General features: G+C 47.9%; 1 pseudogene; it reads right to left on the bottom strand.

The window, feature by feature from the left end:
- LOC131588506 (zinc finger protein 850-like) overlaps window positions 1-23670 on the bottom strand; it is a 398523-nt pseudogene that overhangs the window by 315145 nt on the left and 59708 nt on the right.

Below are 23670 nucleotides of genomic sequence, written 5' to 3'. Positions count from 1 at the left end.
AGGGGAGCAGAAGAGATGGAGGAGGAGGAGGAGGGCAGAGGAAGTAGCGGGAGAAGGGCTGGAGAGGAGAAGGAGGCAGGATGAAGAAGGAGGAGGAGCGAGACTCATCCAAACCCAATATGGAGCTCCCATGCGCCCCTTGTCCTCTGCACTTCCACCCCTGCCCCACTGCCACTCAATCCACCACCCCACCCCTCTGCTTGGTTTTGGGTGTTCCAGGTCCCTCCTGCTCAATCCGGGCCTCCCATCCCCCCTTTCACTCAATTCTGGCAGCTTCTGGCAGCCTTTTCCTGGGCAGAATCCCAGAGTTTGGGAATTTTTGAGGTGCAGTTCTGGAGGAGCGCCGCAGCAGTGTCGATGGCAGGGGTTCCGTGACTACCCTGAAGAAGCCATCCTGAAAAGGACTGTCCAGGGGAACAGGCACGTCCTCTGCCCGGCAAGTGATCTCAGCTCAGCAGCAGCGTGCAGGCGACGCAGAGAGAGAGACTAGAGAGCTGTATGGCATTCCATGGAGAACCAGCCTTTATTATAGCAGGGCCCTCGGTGAAGGGAGCCAGTGACAGCAGCTGCCTGAACTGGGGAAAAACCAGGGTATTTATAGAGGAGAGGGGCGGGGGAAACTGGGATACATGTATCAGGGTGGATTGATAGGGAGGAAAACCAATGGGGTGTAACAAATTAACATGTTCAACTCAAAGGCCTCTGGGAGTGACACTTTTTCTATTCATGGGAGCAAAGTGTCTCACCTAGGGAGAAGCTCTGCAGGGGAGAGCCAAAATCTCTGAGCTGGCCGGTTCTTTGGGCCCCACAGAGGAAGACAGTGCTGTCTGCTGTGGCCTCTCAGCTGCCCCACACACCCTGGGGGTGCTGGGATTTCCCTCCTGGGCACAAGGACCTTCATTCCCTTCCAGGAGCCCAATGCCCGGCTGGGGCTCCAGGCCAGGGGGTCCTTGAGCAGCGGCCCCAGAACCTCCGCCAGGGGCTCCCAGCGCAGCCGCAGCCGCTCAGGCTGGGCTCCCCAAAGCCCTCAGCAAGCCCCAAGTCCCTGCCAGGAACCCTCAACTCCCTCAAACCCAGCATCCCCCACAGCCCCTGCAAGTTCCCCCCATGGCAGTGGCCACAGCCATGTCCCCACATGTCACTGGCCACGGCCCACCATGTCCTCACCCAGGGCTGTGTCCCCACCATGTTTCCATCCCTGGCATTGTCCCCCACATCTCCATCTATGCCTGTGTCCCCCCATGTCCCCATGAATGTCCATGTCCCTGTCCATGTGTCCCCACATCACTGTCCATGTCCCACCATGTCTATGTGTCTCAATGTCCTCACCCATGTCTTAGTTCAATGTCTTTATTTTCACGCCAAAGTTGGATATTTTGAAGGAATAAAGAAAAATTAAAAGCCAATCAGGCCATATTGAAAGGATTTCTGCCAGCTGAGGATCCCTGTGCTTGGGTGGAAGAGAACAACATTTTTTGGAAGGCTTTCCAGACCACTGTCTCCAAAACCTTGGTCTTTGACCCATTTCATCAACATCTGGCTGTGGAAGACACCTCTGGGCAATAGGAAATGAAAATTGTGGAATCACTGAGGTTGGACAAGACCTCCAAGACCTCCTTGATGCCACCAGAAGATAGGTGGATTGAATGCAAAAGATTTTCTGGGATTGAAAGTCAAAAAATCCACTCCCCCCAATGAATTCCCATTGTTGGTCTGTGTCCCAATGGATGTTCCTGCCCAGGTGTTCATCCAGGTGCCCACAGGAAGCCAGGAAGATGTGGAGCCTCCCAGCCAGGTGTCTTCCCAACACGGATCACCAGGACCACGGATCACCAGGGCTCTGCCCAACGGGGGTCACTGGGGATCATCCAACGCCGATCCTCCCATGGGGGATGGAGCTGGAGCAGCGCACGAAGCTCTTCCCGCACTCGGGGCACTCGCAGCGCTTCCCTTACTGGTGCCTCCGTTGGTGTTGGGTCAAGTGATAGCCCCTGGAGAAGCTCTTCCCACACTGGGGACACTCGTAGGGCCTCTCCCCACTGTGGATGCGCCGGTGGACGGTGAGGTGGGAACTGTGCTTGAAGCCCTTCCCGCAGTCGGGGCAGCGGAAGGGCCTCTCCTCTGTGTGAATCCGCTCATGTAGGAGGACATGGGAGCTGGTCCGAAAACTCTTCCCACACTTGGGACACTTGTAGGGCCTCTCCCTGGTGTGGATGAGCTGGTGTTTCCTCAGATTGGAACTCCACCCAAAGCTCTTCCCACATTCGAAGCAGGTGTAGGGCCGTTCCCCCGTGTGGATCACCTGGTGTTTCATCAGGTCAGAGGTATCTCTGAAGCTCTTCCCACATTTCCCACACTCATAGGGTCTTTCCCCACTGTGGATCACCTGGTGTGCCCTCAGGTTGGAGCTCTGGTTGAAGCTCTTCCCACATTCCCCACACTCATAGGGCTTTTCCCCAGTGTGGATCACCTGGTGCCGGAGCAGGCTGGAGCTGCGGCTGAAATCTTTCCCACATTCCAAACACTTGTGGGGCTTCTCCCCCTGCTCTGAGCTCTGGCTGGATCTCCGACCACCTTCCCGGCACAGGGAGGATCTTTCCTCCTCACAGCTCCCTGGGCTGGGTTTGCAGCCTCTCCTTGTGTGAGATCTCCAGGGCTTTTCCTCCTCCTCCTCCATCTGACCACAGCTTGGGAATGAAAAATCCTGGTTTGGGGGAAAAAAAGAAAGGAAAAAGCCTTGGGCTGAGGGTTTCTCCTTTCCCAAGTTCATCTCAGGAAGTCATTGGGCATCTAGTGTCTGGAAGGACCTCCAGGACACCAAGATTCAGCCCAAAAAATCCTCCAAACATCAAAAGAGATGCAAAACTTCCAAAACACCAAAAATCTGATATCACCCCCAACATAGAAAGATTCAGCCCCCACAAAAAAACAAAACTCCAACATTCAGCCCAATAACACTCAGAAACACCAAGATTCAGCCCCGTGAAAATCGTCGATCTCCCTGCCCGGGCACTCGCTGCATGGGGGGGTGAGGGGGGCAATGAGGCCGGGCCGGAGCAGGGGGTGCCTGAGAGAGGCCCCGAGCCCGGGGGAAGCCCCTGCAGAGCCATGGAAGTGGCTCCTGGCCGGACTCGGGGATCCCCCTGGCGATCCCCGCTGGAGCAGCCTGGTCCTGAGGGACTCTGGCCCCTGGCAGGGACCCCAGGCTGCAGCAGGACAAGGATTCCTGTCCCTCAGGGGGAGGCACTGACATGACCTGACTGTGACCCCCATCCCTGTGCCTCTGGGCGGGGAGGGGGACGGAGAGGGGCACAAAGTTAAGCCCGGGAAGGAGGGAGAGCTGGGGGGAAGATGGATTTCCGGAGGAATTACTTTACTTCTCATTTTCTTGCTCTGACACGTTTGAAAACAAATTCAAATAATTTCCCCAAGTCAGGTGTGCTGTGCCCGTGACCAAGGATTGAACTGTCCCCACCCTCATCCAGACCCCCGAGCCTTTCCTTGTGTGTTCTGCTCCCCGCTCGGGACAGGAAGGAGAGTCACAGAGTTTTGGCCTCGCTCCGGCATGCCCTGCTCCATCCCGGACTCACCCCCAGCTCGCAGCGCCCTCAGCTCGCAGCGCCCTCAGCTCCCGGGCACCCCGAGCTCCCGGCGCTTCAGCGCAGCGGCGCTTCCCTGGCCTCCTGCCCGGGCCGGGCCCAGCGCCGGGGCCGCTCCTCAGCCCAGGCTGCCGAGAAATGGCGGAGCTCAGCCCAAGGCAGGCGAGTCCGTGCCGTGTGCAGAGCCCGCCGCTGGCTGCGATTGGCTGCTTCTGCCGTCACTCGTGGCTCTGGCGCGCGCTGATTGGGCAGAGCGGGGACAAGCCCGGCCCCGCTGACGCCCCCAGGGCGGCCGTGGGGCAGGAGAGCCGCCATTGCCGGAGCGTCTGTGCGGGCCCGGCAGCGGCGGCAGCAGCGGCCGGAGCCCGGTGAGGCGGCGGCGGAGCTCGGAGGCGGCCCCGGCCATCGCAGGTGGGAGCCGCGCTCGGTTCTGCGGGGGCTCGGGGCTCGCTGCGGGCCCGGGAGGGGGCGGCAGGGGGCTGTGGCGGGTGGCTTGTGCCGTGGCCGGCCCGTGTTGGCCCTGGGCTGAGGGCGCTGCGGGAGCGGCTGCCCGCGGTCTCCTTGCCGCTGGGGCCTCGGCAGGAGGCGGTGGCGGAGCAGCGCTGGCTCGTCCCGCTTCGTGTCGGGAGGCCGGAGGTGGCTGCGCTGTGCCCGGGACGCTGCGCTGGGGCCGCCTCCGAGCTCCGCCGCCGCCTCACCGGGCTCCGGCCGCTGCTGCCGCCGCTGCCGGGCCCGCACAGACGCTCCGGCAATGGCGGCTCTCCTGCCCCACGGCCGCCCTGGGGGCGCCAGCGGGGCCGGGCTTGTCCCCGCTCTGCCCAATCAGCGCGCGCCAGAGCCACGAGTGACGGCAGAAGCAGCCAATCGCAGCCAGCGGCGGGCTCTGCACACGGCACGGCCTCGCCTGCCTTGGGCTGAGCTCCGCCATTTCTCGTTAGCCTGGGCTGAGGAGCGGCCCCGGCGCTGGGCCCGGCCCGGGCAGGAGGCCAAGGAAGCGCCGCTGCGCTGAAGCGCCGGGAGCTCGGGGTGCCCGGGAGCTGAGGGCGCTGCGAGCTGGGGGTGAGTCCGGGATGGAGCAGGGCTATGCCGGAGCGAGGCCAAAACTCTGTGACTCTCCTTCCTGCCCTGGGCGGGGAGCAGAACACACAAGGGAGGGCTCGGGGGTCTGGATGAGGGTGGGGACAGTTCAATCCTTGGTCACGGGCACAGCACACCTGACTTGGGGAAATTAATTGAATTTATTACCAAACGTATCAGAACAAGAAAATGAGAAGCAAAGTAATTCCTCCGGAAATCCATCTTCCCCCCAGCTCTCCCTCCTTCCCGGGCTTAACTTTCTGCCCCTCTCCTTCCCCCTCCCCGCCCAGAGGCACAGGGATGGGGGTCACAGTCAGGTCATGTCAGTGCCTCCCCCTGAGGGACAGGAATCCTTGTCCTGCTGCAGCCTGGGGTCCCTGCCAGGGGCCAGAGTCCCTCAGGACCAGGCTGCTCCAGCGGGGATCGCCAGGGGGATCCCCGAGTCCGGCCAGGAGCCACTTCCATGGCTCTGCAGGGGCTTCCCCCGGGCTCGGGGCCTCTCTCAGGCACCCCCTGCTCCGGCCCGGCCTCATTGCCCCCCTCACCCCCCCATGCAGCGAGTGCCCGGGCAGGGAGATCGACGATTTTCACGGGGCTGAATCTTGGTGTTTCTGAGCTTTATTGGGCTAAATGTTGGTGCTTTGTTTTTTTGTGGGAGCTGAATCTTACTATTCTGAGTGGATATCAGAATTTTGGTGTTTTGGAAGTTTTTGATCTGTCTTTGTTAGCGTTCAGGAACACACAGAATCACAGACTGAATATATGCAGGTGCTTTATTGAAGTGTGTGGGAACTAGGGGTATCAGCAACCCAAATCTAGCTCCATTGTCTTTGTCCAAAATGCACATATTTCTACAATGTCAGCTGTAGCAGTAATCACTGTAACAACCTTATCAATATTGCTTCATTAATATTACTTCATTAACTTTATATTGCTTCATGAGAGTTAGCTCATCCTTGCACAAACATGTCCGAATCTTATCTCTGGGTGGGTATCTTGGAGACCCCAAGTACCAGTTCCCATTACCGTAAACATTTCAGCTTGCTAGACCATCCTTAATACCAAGCATTCTTGTGGCCTACCTCTACATGATTTTAAGAAACATTTTCAGATACATTTAACCCCATAGTAATGTATTTCCCCACTTTGAAAATATTTCACTTTACTATAATAAGTGTAATGCTTTCACTGTATACAGTCCTTTTTCTGTGTTTATACTTGATGTTCATCTTTGAATCCACAGTTGTCGTAAGCGTTGTTACACTCTGGAGGACTTGGAGATGACAAATGCGGATGTGGATCTCTGTCCCGTGTCAGTGCCTTTATTATCTTCTGGTTCCAGGATACTCTTTTCTTTATCTCTCCTTTCAGAACTGCACAGATTAACCAGATTGCTAAGAACACAATTAGTAGGATTATTAAATTCTCAAGAATAGTTTTGATCCATGCGCTCACGTTCCATCCTAACCCTTCAAAAATTTTATCTACCCAACTTGTGGTGAGATCTTCCCTCTCTTTCTGTGCTTCATGTTCTATGGGTTTTAATGGATTAATGTCGTGTTCTACATCTGCAGTTCCATTTGGGATGTGGATGCAGCAGTGATTATTGAGAGACCGCCAGCTCTTCACCAGTCTTCACAGAAGTAATCGTGAATGCCACTTTATTTCTATCTTTAGCACACTTTTATAGGGTTCTACAGGGTGTGCAGGCAGAGCAAGTTACTATTGGCTAACACACACAGTTTACATTTTTTCTCTTACACACAGGGATATTGTTTTGCTTTACTCTCTCTTCAGCATGAAGGTTTCAAGGACTTTAGCTCTTAATATCATGACTTATTTCAAAGGCTGGTTTGTGCATACAGGCCTTTACTAATATATAAAATATAGCAACAAGTGATCAATTTGTCCTTTTAGGTACCCGCATACTCCGTGTTCTTTCAACAATAACATATCTAAAGCCAATCTGTTTTGCAGGGTCATTTTAGTCGTGGCTTGTAATTGTACATTTTGCTCTCTAAATCCCTCTTTGGTAACTCTTGCCAATCTTTCTACCTGACCTGTAAGTTTGTACAAGATCTTTCTATTGTTATAATTTGCTATTGGACCAAACAAGGATTCCAGCGCCCACTCAAATTTTACACTGCTGGAGGGTTCCTGCCATCTTTCTTCATCTTCAGCTTTGTTTTCCTGAAATTCTCATCTTCTCCTTATTTGCAGAAGTTCATGCTCTCCCTTGAATGGGGACCTTTTCCAAATTTGGCATAAGGTGGGGAGGCCTAAAGTAATCTCTTTTACTTTTTCACCTACAGGCAAATGTGTTGTCCAGGTGCCATCGCTTGCTGCCCATCCAAATTGGCCTGGACTCTGAATTGTACTTGTGCTCCATATTACCTTTTGGATCACTTGTCCTATCTTGTCATTTATTTCCCCTTGTTTATGTTTGATTCCTCTGCAGGCACATCCAATTTGCAGAGCTACCACTAGTGGTGGCATTTGTTTTATTTCTTCATCATCAGAAGTACAGTCCTAAGTTTTGTTCCATACCCACCAATTCACTTTGTCTGCCTCCATTCTACTACTGGTTGCAGTGTTCCATACCCCTGGATCTGTTTCATTTTCAGAGCCTTCCCACTTAATGCACCAAGGGCTATCTGCCATAGATTGGAATTTCTGAAGCACACTCATTGACCATGCACTGTCCCAAGCTTCAGCCCGATCTTTTCCTTCCTGTCCTTCACACTTCCACTTTGATACTGGAATCTTTTCTTTAATGACCTTTGCTATCTTTTCATAACACCATCCATAATTCCCTAATCCCCCATCCCAGCCTAGTTTTGGTTCATACTTTCCTCCATTTTCATGACAGTCCCATATAGATGAATACTTTGGCTTCACAGCATTTTCAAACACTGTCTTATTTGGGTACTCGTAATCTATTTGCAATACACAGCTCACATTTTCATTTTTATTCTTTTGTATTTCAGGAAATTTTGATGTTATAATTCTTTAATTTATTGGGTCTCCTGCTGCCTTTGGTATTGGCAGACAGGCAGTTATTTTGCTGGTGTTTAGCACGTTGGCAAAATCTTTAATTAATCCAATCATCCCATTTTCTGCCTGAATAGTATTAGAGACTTTTATCACTTGTGTTTCTGGCTGCACCCCCACATCCCTCTTCATTCTCAAATGAGGAGTTGTCAGCTGATCCTTTTGCATTTCACATCCCAAGGTAACAGTGATTCCAACTGATGGTAGTGAAGGCCATAAAATAATCACCATTACAGTCACTAGCAACCTAGACATTTGAAACAATCAAACGCGCTTTATCTGCAGCTTTGTTGTCCCCACAGTTTGTGCAGTCCACAGTGCAGGGGAAACCTTCTTCACCCTGGTGTAATGTATGCAGGGATCCAGTCCAGCTCCTTTGACTGCTGTCAAGGTAGTTAACAGTACCTGATAGGGTCCATTCCACCTTTCTTTTAATGGTTCTTCGTTCCAGCTTTTAACGTACACTTCATCTCCCGGGGGGATGTCATGAACTGGATTCTCAAGAGTCAGCGGCCTGTTCCACACAAGGGTGCTCCGAAGTCGAGCTCGAGCTTTTCCAGGAGGCAGAACATAATTCTACACCTCTTGCTTCCCTGTAACATGTACATTTGGATTAGGTTCAGGGGATTCATATGGTTTCCCATCCAATATCTCATAAGGACTGACTGACATCCCGCTTCTAGACTTTATCCGAGTCCTCAGCAGTGCTATTGGTAAAGCTTGTGGCTACTGCAATTTAGACTCTTGGCATATTTTGCTGATTTGCCTCTTCAATGTCTGATTCATCCTCTCTACCTGTCCACTGGATTGGGGTCTCAATGGTGTATGGAGATGCCAAGCTATTCCCAGTAACCTACTCACCTCCCTCACTACTGTGGCTGTGAAATGTGGGCCCCTATCTGATGATATTCCTAGAGGCACCCCAAATCTTGGAATGATTTCTTGCAGCAACCACTTGACTGTCTCCTTTGCTTGATTTGTGTGACAGGGAAGAGCTTATGGCCATCCTGAAAATGTGTCAATCCCTACCAATAGATATTTGTATCCTCGAGTTCTTGGTAATTCTACAAAATCTACTTGCCAATAATCTCCTGGTTTTCCCTAATTGTGCCTGTCATCTAGCCACTGGATTGTTCTTCAAGCAGATTTCACATTTTGACATTACTGATTTTGCCATTGTTAACATCCGTACTGAAATTAAACTTTGTTTTAACAATTTCACCAATGCCTCTGCACTCCAATGACATTTGTTATGTTTTATTTGTAGAACTTCTCTCATTATCGAGGGGGGTACCACTACTTGTCCCTGTGTAGTCACATACCACCCTTCTGAATTCTTCTGTGCATTCAGTGAGTGTCCCAATTTCTCATCTTTTATTGAACATTTTGGTTCTGGAGATAAATTGAATTGAGATACATTAGTTTTTAAAGGTATCAATGCTATTGCAGTTTGCGCTTCTCGAGCAGCTTGTCGGGCTGTCCAGTCTGCTTTCTGATTTCCCTCATGAATTTTGGAGTTTCCTGATTGGTGAGCTTTGCAGTGCATGATTGTTACTTGCTCCGGCTTTTGTACTGGTTTTATTAATTGCAGGACTGCATCTTGATGTTTAATGTGTGTGCCTTGAGGAGACAGCAGTCCTCTTTCTTTCCACAGTGCCCTGTGTACATGCACCACTCCAAAAGCGTGTTTTGAATCAGTCCAGATATTTACTTTCTTCCCTTCACTCATCTCTAATGCCCTGGTTAAAGCAACCAGTTCTGCTCGTTGGGCAGATGTGTTTGCTGGTAAGGAACAAAGCTGGATTCAAAAGGTTAGCTGTCTTTAGTGTGACATCATGCTGCTCTGTTAGGATTACCTGGAATTTCATCATCCTGCTTGGGGATAGCCAATGGCCCCCTTTTGTTCTAAAACAGTGGTCACCATGTGTGGCACATAGACATCTGTGTGTCTACCCATCGTGAGTTTCCTGGCTTCTTGGATCAGCATCACAGTGGCTGCAACTGCCCGCAGGCATGAAGGCCATCCGGCACTCATGTGGTCAAGTTGTTTGGAAAAGCAGCCTACCAGCCTTTTCCAGCTTCCCAAATGTTGGGTCAGCACTCCCAGTGCTGGGTGTGATCTTTCATGCATAAACAGCTGAAAATCTTTGGATAGATCAGGCAATCCTAACGCAGGAGCTGTTGTCAATGCCTTCTTCAGTCTGAGGAAGGCCTCCTTCTGTGGTTTGCCCCAGGTAAGCGGTTGTGTCTTCTGGGCTTCATACAGGGGCTCTGCAATTAGTCCATAGTCCATGATCCACAGGCAGCACCGCTCTGTCATCCCGAGGAAAACTCGTAGCTCATGTAGATTCTGGGGTTCTGGAATAGCACAAATAGCTTGAATACGATTAGTACCCAGCTTACATTGCCCTTGTGAGATTTCACATCCCAGGTAGATCACAGACTGTTGGGCAATTTGTGCCTTTTCTTTAGACACTTTATATCCTCCCATTCCCAGCTGATTTAAAATTTCAATTGTTACCTTTCTGCAGGTTGTTTTCTCTTCTGTAGCTGTCAGTATATCATCAACCTACTGTAACAGCAGGTATTGTTCTCTTGGTACTTGCCCATTCTCAGTTCAAATCTCCAGCTCCTTCACCAGCTGGCTTCCAAATAGGGTTGGACTGTTCTTGTATCCCTGTGGGAGTCATGTCCAGGTGAGCTGGGTTTTCCTTCCATTGTCTGGATTTTTCCCTTTCAAAGGCAAACAGTTTCCTACTTTCTTTGTCAAGGGGTATGCAGAAAAAGGCATCTTTTAAATCAATTCCAGTAAACCATTTCTATTTCTCTTTCACAGATGTCAACAATGTGCAAGGATTAGCTACCACCGGGTAAATATCTTTAGTTATTCCATTTATTGCTCTCAAATCCTGTACTAGTCTGTACTCACCATTTGGTTTCTTCCCTGGAAATATTGGTGTATTCAATTCTGATTCACATTCTTCTAAAATTTGGTTCTTCAAGAATGTTTCAATAATCTTTACTATTCCTTGCCGTGCTTCTGGCTTTATGGGATACTGTTTAACCTGGACAGCTTTTGCTCCTTCTTTTCATTCTACATGTACTGGTTGTGTCAACTTATATTTTCCTGGTATGTCTGTTTCCCATACAGAGGGAATTACTGCATCCTCTACTTTCCGAGGGATAGTAGGGACTGGTTTTTCTTTTATCATTAAGATTTGTCCTGTCTTTGATTCAGGTATTTTAATTAAAAGCTCTCCATTTTCAAAAGTTATCACTGCATCAAGTTTTGCTAATCTCATCCTCAAAGTGGAATTGGACACTCAGGCATATCTAAAAATTAATGTGTTAACACTTTGTTTCCAAAGCACAAATCCAGGGGTTGCAGGAATGGTCAATTCTCCTCCTTCCCTGTGGCTCCAACTGTTGTTGCTGTTTTGTCTCCAGTTTGCCCTTTTAGATCATTTAGCAGAGAATATGTAGCCCCTGTATCCACCAGAAATTTTACTTCTTTGTCTCCCAACTGTATAGTTACTAAAGGTTCTTGTATTGGTTTTTGTTCTGATTCTAGTCAGCTGCTGTACTCCCCCAGCACCATTAATTTGGAAGCATCTTGATTCTGATTGAACTGATTGCCCTGGTTAAACCAATTTGGGCATTCATTTTTCCAGTGCCCCTCTTGTCTACAATAATCACATTGATTTAACCCCAATCTTGGCAAAACCCATCCCCCTCGTCCTCTGCCAAGTCCGCCCCTCCCCAGCCCATGACCACCTCTGCCGTGACCTCTGAAACCTGGATTCTCTCTTCCTTGGATCACTGCCAAAAGATTTTGCTGCTGCTTTTTATTAGCTTCCTTTTCCCTGTTATTATATACTTTCCAGGCCACTTCAATTCAAATTCCTTAAGTCTTCTCCTTCTAACTTCTGCAATTTTCTCCTAATATCATCCTGCGACTGCCAAAGAAAAATGAACACAAGCTGAACATTCGCTTGTTCTGTTTCTAGTTGAAGATCTGTATACTTTCTTGCTGCCTCCTTAAGCCTTTCCAAAAATGCAGCAGGGGATTCTTTCTTTTCCTGTCTTACCTCATACAATTTAGACCAATTCATAGCCTTAGGTACAGCATTCCAAACCCCTGTCTGGAGCCACTCTTGATATCTCTTCAGCCTCCGCATGTCCCCAAAGGCATTGGGATCCCACCCTGGATCCTCGGTTGGAAAGTTCTCATCTAAAGTCGCCGTCACCACCCCAGTTCTGAGATCTTCTCTCACCTTCTCCTTGGCTGCTCTAAGTACCGTCTCTTTCTCAGCAGGGTCCATTAAATTCTCCACTATTACTTGTATATCATCCCAATCTGGATTCTGAGTTTTCATAATCCTTTTTACCACCCCTGCTACTTTATCAGGATTTTCTCTCTAAGTTCCAGCTGATAGAGGTTCCAGGCGGTAGAGGAGGATAAAGAGGGCAAGGTGAAGTGGGATTAGGTGAGATAGGGTTAGGTGAAATAGGATTGGGTGAAGCGGAGGCAGACAAAACAAAATCGGGTTCTTTTGGGTCTGCTGAAACCACTTGTAAATCAACATCCATCTCTTTCCCCTGACGCAAACTTTCTTTTAATGCCAGGTGCTCTAAACAACTTTTTCCTTTTACACAAAGCTCACATTTATCACTCACACGTGCCTTAACTGCCATCAATCCACACTCAGCCTGCCATTCTGGCTTGTCTCTCAAATAGGAAAACAAATCAACATACGGAACTTCATCCCACTTTCCCTCTGGCTTACAGAACAACATCAACTGTAAAATGGTGTTGTACTGCAAAGATCCATTTCTCGGCCACTTTTCCCCACTGTCCAGGTCATATCCTGGCCACCATGTACTACAATAATCAATCAACTTTACGTAAATCTTGCCCAAAGTTTCCCTGTTTCCAATGTGCTAATAAGCACCCCAAAGGAGAAGTACGTGGTACAGGGGCATTGCCACCTCAAATCCCTTTAAGCTTCTCCATGTTACAGTTACAGTACACCACACACCACTGCTGCCGAACCTGCAACGCTTTCGCACTTGTCTGACAGACGGCGCCTGGGCAACACCAGGAATTCCTCCAGCCCAACCGTGCGAAGCTTTCGCTGCGTCTTCTCGGCAGGCACCAGAGCAGAGTGAAAAGCTCCTTACCTCTCTCAGAGGGATGTTGTGAGAGGCGGAGACGCTCGGGGCTGGATGGGCTTCTGGAGAATTCGTGGCTCTGTTAAGTCTTTGTTCTTCTGGAAGTTCAGGAATGTAACGGGACTTGGTCTGAGCAGGAGTCCTTGTCAATTAGTAACATTTTCTGTAACTGGTGATTTCTCCCATTGTTTCCTTATGTACAAGTCCCTGTCCCTATCTCCAAGCAGATTCACTCATTGCCTGTGTTTTTTCTTCCTGGGTGTTCTTTGGTTTTGGGATTGCTCTCAGTGCCCTCATTCTCTGTCCTTTTGTAGCCGTTTGTGGCTCAGGAGGCCTGGCTGCCACCTGCATCCCCTTGCTCAGCTGCTGAATGAGCTGCACTCAGCAAGGTGTGGTGCATGGTAAAAAGATGAGATTTGCTGTAGCACATGAGAGGAGAAACAGCATTAGTTTAACCCATGGTCTGCCAGGGAAGCACAAAACCGTGTCCTATTCCCATTGTAATAAATTATTGTTGTATTAAAAATTCGGAGTGTATATAAGAAAGATATGTTTTGTAGGAACATGAAAAAAAATATAAAGCATAGAAAAGCCTCTCCTCAAAGTAGGATGAGGCTTTTCTCCAAGAAGTTGCTGATTGCCAGCAACGCCCAAGATAACTAACCCAAACCGGCCCATCAACCCAAACAAACACACAGGACACGGACCATCAGGAAAACAATGAAACTGGCTCGGGAAATTATCTACCTCTGGACCCAAGCAACGCCCTGCGGATTCCAGTGGGTAGAGAAACCGATCAGTGAAAAAGACAGGTTCCAAAAGAAAGACTTCGCCAGACTTAAACATCTCTGTGTTGAAAAAGCAATCAGGGGAAACAAAGGAGAAAACCGGCCGAGATACCCATCGGCACCAGCCCGGATTCCACCACCCTGCCATGAAAAACCTAACATTGCAACACACACAGAATCTCCTTTACATATGAGGAGATTCTGGCCGGACACTAGTTAATGTCTTTATTCTATGTCAGGAAATCCATTCACTGGACAATCAAGGACACTTGGTGAATGGAACCTGCCTGGAATTTTGGCCTGAGGACTTAAAAATCCTATAAAACCCCAATCCTGAGGATGCTCAGACGTGGATTTGGGAAACCTATACCTCTGGTGTAGACCCCTGTCCACCCAGCGCTGCGCTGATCTTTTTATTGTGGGTTTTTATCGCTGTTTTTACTTACTATTGTTTATTAATAAATTTCTCTTTGATTTTATCCCAAAATTGCCTTTGCATTTATAACAGATTGGTGCCGTGACTCGGATCGGAAAAACTGTGGGAGAACCTCGCTATCCAGGGGGGTACCCCCGCTGATTTCAGCGGCCTGGGAAGCCGAGAACCTCCGCAGTTCACTCCGACATCCGAACCAAATTTAGGCTAAGGTAAAAACCACAATAAAAGAGGATACGGATCCAAGAAGAGCTCGGGAAAAGAAGCCGCGGCTTGGTAGCTCATAAAAAGTCAGTTGTGCACGAAGACATCCTCGCAAGAAAATTGCTGTAAGTACTGCGAGGTTGAGCGGGGTGATTGGGCGAGCGTGTGTGAGACGTGATCTGATCACGAAGCGAGTGCGGACTCCAAAAGCCGCGGTTCCATCCTCCCGCGAGGGAATTGGCCGGCCACGGAGGAAGCGAGTCGGGGTGAGAGGACTCTCTCTACGCGTTTGTAAAGCCTGGGGCCAAAGGGGTGCTCTGGGGGACCGATCACAAAGGGCTGGAAGAGGAAGAGGACGTCCAGTAGAGCTCGGGAAAGAGTAAACTCTTCTAGCAATTAGGATCCAGGAGAGGTCCGAAGGAGAGATCAAAGCGCTAAGAAAAACCCCGGAACAGCAAACCGCGAAGGTGAGTATTAGCAGACTTTTGACTCTCAAAACACAAACAGAACGCAGAGTACTAGGTAAGACTCCTTTTTTTCACCATGGGACAGAAAAAGAGTAAAATACAAAAGCCAGTAGATAAGAGAAACCCTTCCATAGAAACGAAGGAATTGTTAGACATCCCACCAGAAAGTCCTTTAGGTTGGTTGTTAAAATATTGGGAAAATTGCCCTGAGAGGAAAAAGAAGTCCAAGGCAAAAATGATCTACTATTGTGCCGAGGTTTGGGGTGGGCAGGAACTGAGACCCCATCTCACTTGGCCAATATTAGGAACGTTTGAAAAGTGGACGTGTAATGAGTTACTCTCTTATGTAGAAAGCAAGGTTTCCTCGGACTCCGAGGAAAAGGAATACGCCAGACTCTGGCTAAAGGCCAGAGTAGGACTATTTCCGATGAAACTAAAAAGTGAAATAAAAACAGAAACCTGGGAGCCCCTTGATCATTTACCCCCTCCATACCACGGGCCGGCAGGGTCTCCCGTGGTGGATCAAGTGGTGCCATCAGCTCCCACGAGCTCGCCAGCGCAACAAGGTGAAGCACACACATCGCGAACAGGGGAACCGGCGCCAGCAGTGGTTCCGGTGGCCCCCCCACTGGCTCCTCCTGTGGGGACCGCAGCCGCCGCTGTTTCCCCAGAAACCATGGTAGCGCAAAGTGGGGGATCTCCGTATCCCCCATTGCCCGTCCCGCTGCCCCAGCCAGGTTCCTCGAATTTGGCAAGGGGAATCCTTCATAATAACCTAGTGGCGACTGATTTTACATCAGCAATAAAGGAGCAAACTCTCAAAAACCCCTATCCCCCCCCCGCAAGCAGGACTCGGTTTAAGTCTAGGCAGATGAGTGAAGGATGGGAAGAGAATGAGAGTAGGCACAGAATGTTCCCTCTCAGGGAAGTGCCTACTGCTCCGGGAGTGATTGGGTTTGTGAATGTACCCCTAAATTCAGGGGATGTGCGAGCGTTTAAGAAAGAGATGGGACGATTGTTAGATGATCCGTTTGGAGTAGCAGAGAGATTGGATGAATTTTTAGGCAGTAGCATTTATACATATGAGGATCTCATGGCTATCCTGAGATCTCTGTTTAGTCAGGAGGAAAGAGAAATGATTAAACAGGCTGGTATCAGAGACTGGGAGCGGCGAAACCCTCAGGGAACGCCAGGCGACCAGAAGTGGCCGAGCGTAAGCCCGAGTTGGAGCGCCCAAACAGAGGATGGCAGAAGAAGTATGAATGATTTAAGGAATATAATTGTGCAAGGAATAAGGGAAGCGGTTCCCCGGGGCCAAAATATTAGTAAGGTGTTTGGGGAATGTCAGGGGAAGGAGGAATCCCCCACCGAGTGGTTGGAGAGATTGCGGCGAAGTCTGCAGATTTATTCTGGGACAGACCCTAGCTCTCCGGTGGGAGAAGTGTTACTCAAAACCCAATTCGTGGCAAAATCATGGGAGGATATTAGAAAGAAACTAGAAAAGATTGAAGGGTGGCAAGAGAAAGGTCTCCAAGAGCTTCTAAGGGAAGCTCAAAAGATTTACATGAGGAGAGAGGACGAGAAACAGAAACTTCAGGCCAAAATACTAGTGGCCGCAGTAAAAGAAGCTCAGAAACAAGAACAGGCGCACGGCAAGTTTAAAACGGCGCCGAAAAAGCCGCAGGAGCCACAGAAGGATGGCTCCGCCCCGCGGAAAGATCCCCCAGAATGTTTTTACTGTAAGAAAGTAGGACACTTACAACGGAATTGCCGCCAGAAAATAAAAGATGAACAAGTATTTCAAGAAGATTAGGGAAGTCTTGGGCTCTTTCAGATGGGGACGATAACAGCTAAAGAGCCCTTGATAAAGTTAAAAGTAGGTCCCCATCGCGAGGAAATAGAATTTTTGGTTGACACGGGAGCTGAGAGAAGCACCCTGCAAAAATTACCCAGGGGATGCGTAGCAAGTAAAGAAAAGGTAGTGGTAATCGGTGCGAAGGGAGATCTCTTCAAAGTTTCTGTAATAAAAGATGTGGAAATCGAATCTGAAAATAAAATATGCCTAGGAAATTTATTATTAGTAGAAGAAGCCGATTACAATTTATTAGGAAGAGATATGATTGTCACATTAGGTATAAACATTGTTGTAAAGAATTCTGAATTAGTAATAAAGATATTTCATTTAACTCCAAGAGATGAAAGGGAAATTGATCCCAAAGTGTGGCACTCAAAAGGGGAGGTGGGGAAATTAGATATTACCCCCATCAAAATTGAAATAGAAAACCCAGAGGACCCGATAAGGGTAAAACAATATCCCATCCCGATAGAAGGGAAAAGGGGTTTGAAACTAGTAATTGATGACCTCCTTAGAGGGGGTACCCTCGAACCCTGCATGTCCCAACATAACACCCCCATCCTGGCAGTAAAGAAAGCGGATGGGAGCTTCCGACTGGTTCAGGATCTCAGGGCAGTAAATGCTAGAACCCGAACCAGGTTTCCGGTAGTGGCAAATCCTTATACTTTACTTAACAGACTCTCACCCGAGGATGTATGGTACAGTGTAATTGACACCGCCCGCTCTCAGGCCACTGGTGTTCTGGCTAGCTGTTGGCCGATGGCAGTGCCAGGAGTGGGGAACCACGTGGGGACTATGTTTCCCAGCGTGGAACCTCCAGAGCTGTACATACACCAGGCTCTGTAGCTCTCAGGGTGTCAGCGGTCGTGGCGAAAGGATCTGAGAGGACTCAGTTTCTTCCAAATTCCCAGGAACAAGTTTATTATAAGGGCGAGGGAGTGATGACAAGGGACAGGGCTGGGACTGCAGGGAAGAGGTCTGAGCCGAGACTCCTCGAGCACCTCTGTGCGTCAGGTTATAAGGACAGTGGGCGGTCAGAACATCAACCAATGGGAAGATCGCGAGGGAGAAGTTGGGGGAGTGGAATACAATATTAAGGACCAATGGTAAGGACGCAGGGGAGGGGCGGCAATTGTACAAGCAATGGGGCATCGAGGAAAGGGTGATGAGCAGGGAAAGGACTAGAACAAAAGGTGGGGTTTACATTGACTGATAGGGCTTGGGGGTAGGATAAAGGTGATGGATGGGGAACACTCTGGAAAAAGGGGAGGGGCTTACAATGATTGAGAACTGGGGACAAACCATTCAGGGAAAACAGGGGAGCAACTGGGGCGAACCAACTTGAACTTAACAACATCAAACAAACATCAAACCAACAGGCGGCAACATGTAATTGATTTAAAAGATGCATTCTGGACTTGTCCTTTGGATGAAGGGAGTAGGAATTTCTTTGCCTTTCAGTGGGAGGATCCGGACACGAATAGAAATCAACAATTAAGGTGGACGGTCCTCCCCCAGGGGTTTGTAGAATCACCCAATTTATTTGGACAGGCATTGGAACAATTACTTACTGAATTCATTCCAGAGGAAGGGACAAAGCTCTTACAATACGTGGATGATTTATTGATTGCTGGAACCATGGAAGAACAAGTCAGAAAAAGTACAATTTCATTGTTGAATTTTTTGGGGAAAAAGGGTTTGAAAGTATCAAAATCCAAACTGCAGTTTACAGAGCCCGAGGTAAAATATCTGGGACATTGGATTTCTCAGGGGAAAAAGATGTTAGATCCTGACAGAGTGGCTGGGATTCTCGTGCTCCCAGCCCCAAAAACGAAAAGACAAATCAGGCAATTTTTAGGGCTCCTGGGATATTGCAGACAGTGGATTGAAGGATACAGCGAAAAAGTAAAATTTTTGTATGAGAGATTAAACACAGATAGATTGAAATGGACCACTCAGGATGAAAGCAAGTTTCAGGAACTGAAAACTGCACTCATAACGGCCCCTGTTCTAACCTTGCCAGACACAAGCAAAGAATTCCAGCTATTTGTCGATGTAAGTGGACAAACAGCCCAAGGAGTTCTGACCCAGGAGTGGGCAGAAAAGAAAAAGCCCATAGGATTTTTATCAAAAATCCTAGATCCAGTCAGTCGGGGGTGGCCTACTTGCTTGCAAGCAATTGTTGCAGTAGCTCTGTTAGTTGGGGAAGCAAAAAAGATAACTTTTGGAGCCTCTTTAACAGTCTACACCCCACACGATGTAAGAAATATCTTACAACAAAAAGCCGAGAAATGGCTAACTGATTCAAGACTTCTGAAATATGAAGCCATGCTAATCAGTTCACCAGGCCTCGAGTTAAGAACAACTACTGCCCAAAACCCGGCGCAGTTTTTGTTTGGGGAACCAACAGGTGAGCTATTGCATGATTGCATTGAAGCAGTAGAATTACAAACTAAGGTAAGACCGGACCTGGAAGATCAAGAGTTAGAAGGGGGGGAAAAATGGTTCATTGATGGTTCATCAAAAATGGTAGAAGGAAAAAGAAAGTCAGGTTATGCCATCATAAATGGTAAGACCGAACAAATCATAGAATCAGGTCCCTTGCAGGCATGCTGGTCGGCTCAAGCCTGTGAACTATTTGCACTCTTAAGAGCCCTCAAAGGCCTGAAGGGAAAAAGGGGAACTATTTTCACGGATTCAAAGTATGCATTTGGGGTAGTGCATACTTTCGGAAAAATATGGGAAGAGAGAGGTTTAATAAACACCAAGGGAAAAAGATTAATACATGGAGAGATAATTAAACAAATTTTAGAAGCTGTCAGAGAGCCCCAGGAGATATCCGTAGTCCATGTAAAAGGACACCAAACTGGGTGGCAGTTTCACACCAGGGGAAACAATCTAGCGGACAAAGAGGCGAAACGAGCTGCGTTACTGGCGGTAAGTATTCCCGAGATCAGTCCCAAAGAAACCCCAGAAGTGTCCGTGCTTCCTTCAGAGAAGGAGCGAGAAGATTTCAAGAAGGTAGGTGGATATTTTAAAGAAAATAAATGGTGGTTGCCAGACGGGAGGGAGCTGGTTCCAAAAAGTATAGCGAGAGGAATACTCAGGAGATTGCATGAACAAACCCACTGGGGGACCAGAGCACTGGCTGAACAATTTTTAAAATTTTTCGGATGTAAAGGAATCTTTGAACTTGCCAAGCAAGAGGTACAGGGGTGCGTGATATGCCAGAAAGTAAATCGTTCCAATTCAAAACAAACAAATTGGGGTGGCCGACCACTTTCGTATAGGCCATTCGAGAGAGTCCAGGTAGATTTCACGGAATTACCAAAGATTGGGAGAAATAAATATTTACTAGTGATAGTAGATAAACTGACACATTGGGTCGAGGCATTTCCCAGAGCAAAGGCTACGGCCCAAACTGTGTCTAAAATTCTACTAGAGGAAATAATTCCTAGATATGGGATAATAGACCATATCGATTCGGATCAAGGGACTCACTTCACCTCCAAAATCATTAAACAACTGTCAGAAGCATTGGGAATCAGATGGCAATATCACACTCCCTGGCACCCTCAAAGCTTGGGACAGGTAGAAAGGATGAATCAAACATTAAAATCGCAATTGTCCAAATTAATAATCGAAACAAAAATGACTTGGGTCCGATGTCTTCCTTTAGCTTTGTTAAACATCAGGACCATGCCTCATTCTGAAACCGGTTTATCCCCTTTTGAAATGCTATATGGAATGCCATATAGGCATGGGATGCCGGTGGCACACCCCCAAATAGAGGATGTGCAATTACAACCTTATCTCATTTCTATAAATAAAAATCTACAGGAACTCCGGAAGAAAGGACTGATTCCCCAAAGCACGACATTGGGATTTCCAATTCACAAAATCCAGCCGGGCGACAAAGTATTGATTAAAGTGTGGAGGGAACTTCCCCTCAGTCCTCATTGGGAAGGTCCCTTCCTCGTTCTCCTGACCACGGACACCGCTGTACGAACGGCCGAGAAAGGTTGGTCTCACTTTTCTCGGGCCAAGAAAGTTCCGGATTGCAAAGCCCCCGAGTGGAAGATCACCACCCCGCCAGGAGATTTGAAAATCAAGCTCCGGAGGCACCACAAATGAACAATAGCGAAAGGATAAGTTGCAATATCCGCGATTGTTATTGTTTCCCGTTTGTACATTTTAAGTGTGCTTATTGTAAGCAGATTTGGGTAACTCATTGCATAAGGGGTTATAAACTGAGGGGATTGTGCACTAGGTGCCACGAGAGGGAGTTAGACCAGACCAATCGATTCCTGATACTTGCAACTCGAGCGGGCCTTTTGGAACTTGACTCTCCGGAGTGGTTCCTGTTTTATCAAAAAGGATTAGGGGGTCAGCTTGATTGCAAAGCAGAACCCTTGGAAATTGAGTGTCGGAGGACCGTAAAAGTACCTTGCAGATTTGAACCAGTTAAAGCATCTCGGTGGGCAACCTTTAAGCGGAGGTTTGCCATCAGGACATCAAGGGCCCCTGAAGACAGTCCTTGCTGCCGAGAAGATGGTTATCCCCGCCGTATACTTTTGTACGGGCGGAGGGAATGGCAGAGGGATGCAATTGTGGGGAATCCTGATGTCCCTGAGCCTAGTCATGTGCTCGATCAAGAGAATAGAGGCCGAGGTCCCCCCAGGGGAGGTTCCCCAGGGGAAGTGTGAGCAGTGTCAGACTGCCACAAAAATCGAGCGCTTGACCGAGTGCCCTTTAGAACTACACGCAGGTATTTGTTGGTTAAACGGCACTCAGTTCGAATTGTGTAAATCAAAAAAGAAAATCTGGTGCTCGAATTCGAGAGTAAGTATCAAGGAAAAACCCATTCGGAACTTGGAAGAAATAGGGGTTGCAAGGACCCACTTCCGAAACAAAAGAGAAATAAAGGGAATTCCCCCAATCGAGGTCTGTGGACAGTGTAATAAGACTGTCTGGATTGGGGGAAAGAAGCACTCGACGTTTTTGGCATACCACCGAGTTAACCCTACATGCTACAATGAAGCAAACTTAAAACCATGCATGATGGGGGGAAAATTGTACTGGGAAGGGAAAAATGTGAAACACGAGGCAAAGCTGACATTCAATAATGAACCCATAATTTTGGAACTATTGAAGTCAGATGATGAGAACTCGTGTCTTCAATTTGACCCAGTGTTCTGCTTTTCAAAGGATGAAAAGGGATTAGATCCAGAGAGTAAAATAAAACAAATAGCTATAGACATAAAACGACAAGAAATGGAAAATAAAAAGAAAAGGCTGGAGCAAGAGAGATTAAACTCTCTCAGTGAACAATATGAACTATTAGAAAGACAATACGATAATTGGAAATTACCCAGCCCCGACCAAAACCTGTTTGTTGATCTAATGCAGGAAATAGCCACCGAATTAGGTATATCCAACTGCTGGATATGCGGTGGCTTAAAATCAGCCGAGAGATGGCCATGGAAAGGAGAGGGATTGACCCCGGAACAGATATTAAAAGGGACAGAATTAAAATTTTCAAAAACAACCCGGAGGCCAGAAGGATGGGTCATAGATGATCGAATAATTGGGACTTTTTGCATTAGCCGGGAGGGAAAAGAGTTTACCGATTTGGTAGGATACACTCCGTGTGTGAATACCCTCACGGTAAACTCTGAAAAGAAAACAAAAATCTGGCACCCAGAATCACCCGAAGGATATTGGATCTCCTATCGGGAAAACAATTGCGAGTGGATAGAGACTATCGGATTATGTTGGAACAAGAAACCGGGGGCCAATCCCTTCCATACTTTCATAGGCCTGAGGGATTATTGGGAGGATCCGGCAAAAACTAATAAAAACTGGGAAGCTCCCGATGGAATTTACTGGATATGCGGGAAAAAGGCATACAGTGAATTACCTCGGAAGTGGAAAGGGTCATGCACACTCGGACTAATTCGGCCATTTTTCTTTACACTACCAAAAGGTGAAAGTAAGTCCCTAGGGGCTCCCCTCTTTGAAACCTTAGCTCGACAAAAGAGGGACCTAAAAAAGATATTACCGATAGCAGGAGGGAGCCAGAAATGGAACGAGGAGGAATGGCCGGCCGAGAGAATCATACAATACTATGGTCCGGCCACTTGGGCGAATGATGGCAGTTGGGGTTATAGAACCCCCATTTATCTCCTCAATCGGCTCATTCGACTGCAAGCGGTAATGGAGGTAGTTTCAAATCACACCTCAGAAGCCCTGGAACTCCTAGCAAGGCAACATTCTCAAATGAGAGCCTTTGTTTACCAGAACAGACTGGCTCTCGACTACTTGCTAGCTGAGGAGGGAGGGGTGTGTGGAAGATTTAATGAATCAGAGTGTTGCATGGAAATAGATGATTATGGCGAGACTATAAAGGGACTAGCTGCGGAAATCAAGAAAGTGGCACATGTGCCAGTTCAAAAATGGAATTCTATTCTACAAGCCTCTTGGTGGGACCAAATTTTCGGGCAAGGGGCTTGGTGGAAAAAGCTAGTATTCTTTATAGGATGTTCAATAGCCGGAATCATCTTTTTGCCTTGTTTAATTCCTTGTCTGATTAGGCTAATACAATCTGTAGTGCAAGGAATGCAAATTGCCGCCCTCCCAATAGATCCGGAAAAATCACAAGATAAAAATGCCCTTCTTTCTAAATTACTGATTTTAGAAGAAGAGAAAGAGAGTGATAAGGCATTAAAGGCCTTAGAAAAATTTGAAAACGAACATATGCTGACCACTGAAATTGACAATTATAATGAAAAAGAGTAAGAAAAGGATACTTTCCTTTAAAGGAAAGTGTGAAAGTAACGAATTTTTAAATGTAATAAATTATTAGGTGGGGGACTGTAATAAATTATTGTTGTATTAAAAATTCGGAGTGTATATAAGAAAGATATGTTTTGTAGGAACAAAACAAAATATAAAGCATGGAAAAGCCTCTCCTCAAAGTAGGATGAGGCTTTTCTCCAAGGAGTTGCTGATTGCCAGCAACGCC

Source organism: Poecile atricapillus, chromosome 26 (genome assembly GCF_030490865.1).
Source record: "Poecile atricapillus isolate bPoeAtr1 chromosome 26, bPoeAtr1.hap1, whole genome shotgun sequence".
Lineage (NCBI taxonomy): Eukaryota > Metazoa > Chordata > Aves > Passeriformes > Paridae > Poecile > Poecile atricapillus.
The sequence above is the reverse complement of the archived record's forward strand: the minus strand, read 5'-3'. Positions and strand labels throughout refer to the sequence as shown.